Raw genomic sequence first — 724 nt, 5'->3', positions numbered from 1 at the left:
CCCAGTCGCGTCTCTCGCACCGACAACGAACGCGAATCCGGACGTGACAATTATTAATTTCGGATAAATATTAGATGGCAATTAGAAATATAAAATTTAAATTATATTATTAATGTAAAATTTAAATTATATTATTAATTTACTCTTATTAATTTCGGTAAAATCAATATTAATTCGATCTTAAATTTTATTAAAATGTTACCAGAACTTAGACGCAAGCCGCAATAAATAGAGAGTCGTCCCTTGTATAATAGTCATGTGTAAATTAATAAAAATGTGTGAACTATACTCATCCGTTTGTCAAAATGTGTAAAATGATCAATGAAGTAATGTTTATTCTTTAGTTAATTTGTAATTATTTATAACTGAGGAAAAGTTAACACAATCTCATTACATATAATTTATAAATTGTACAAAATTTACAAAAAGTATTTTAAATGTGGACAGTTTAATTTGTAGTTGATCATCAGACCTTTTTCCATGATAATATTTAAACGATCTAATTCTGCGAATATTATTTACTTTTACAGTTTTTTTCAACTTGCTACTGTATCATTTAATTATTTATAATTATGTTTTAATTAGAATAAATGTAAAATATATGAATTGTTCAGTATTGTTACGTGATAATACATATCTTCAACATTATATTCGTGAATATTTAATAAATAGAACGTCCACGTCTCTCTCTCTCTCTCTCTCTCTCTCTCTCTCTCTCTCTCTC

At 26.2% G+C, this 724-nt stretch overlaps 1 pseudogene; it reads left to right on the top strand.

Moving 5' to 3' along the window:
* The window catches only part of LOC108722740 (probable cytochrome P450 4aa1), a 7125-nt pseudogene that overhangs the window by 2673 nt on the left and 3728 nt on the right, over positions 1–724 (top strand).

This window comes from Mycetomoellerius zeteki, unplaced genomic scaffold, assembly GCF_001594055.1.
Source record: "Mycetomoellerius zeteki isolate Tzet28-1 unplaced genomic scaffold, Tzet1.0 scaffold216, whole genome shotgun sequence".
Taxonomy (NCBI): Eukaryota; Metazoa; Arthropoda; class Insecta; order Hymenoptera; family Formicidae; genus Mycetomoellerius; species Mycetomoellerius zeteki.
The sequence above is the reverse complement of the archived record's forward strand: the minus strand, read 5'-3'. Positions and strand labels throughout refer to the sequence as shown.